Source organism: Buceros rhinoceros, unplaced genomic scaffold, assembly GCF_000710305.1.
Source record: "Buceros rhinoceros silvestris isolate BGI_N320 unplaced genomic scaffold, ASM71030v1 scaffold44477, whole genome shotgun sequence".
NCBI lineage: Eukaryota > Metazoa > Chordata > Aves > Bucerotiformes > Bucerotidae > Buceros > Buceros rhinoceros.
The window spans coordinates 1-378 of NW_010421280.1; positions in this window are offsets into that span (position 1 = coordinate 1).

Here is a 378-nt window from a genome sequence, read left to right on the forward strand (position 1 = left end):
GTCCCGCACCCGGGGCGAAGGGCGCAGCGCAGCCAGATGCGGGAGCGCTTCAGAACCGCTGGGAAAGAAGAGACTGATCCGACACAGGCTGTAAACGCCCCGATCGTGCCTTCTGGCCGCGTTGGCGTGGTTTTCTACTTTTTAATGGTCGGATGTTGCTAATTGAGGGGGGGAGGGTTGCGTTCATAAAGCAAAAAAACGCTTCTAGATGCAGAAAGAAAGAAACCCAGAGCCCCATTAGCATTTTTTCCCCTCTTACGAGAACAATACAGGCTCGCTGCGAGCGTGCCCGAACATGGGCTGCCTTTTATTAGCTCTTGGTGCAGCGCCTGGCGCAGTGGGCTCCTCGTCTGGCTGGGTTCGCCCGAGCTCGCCGGC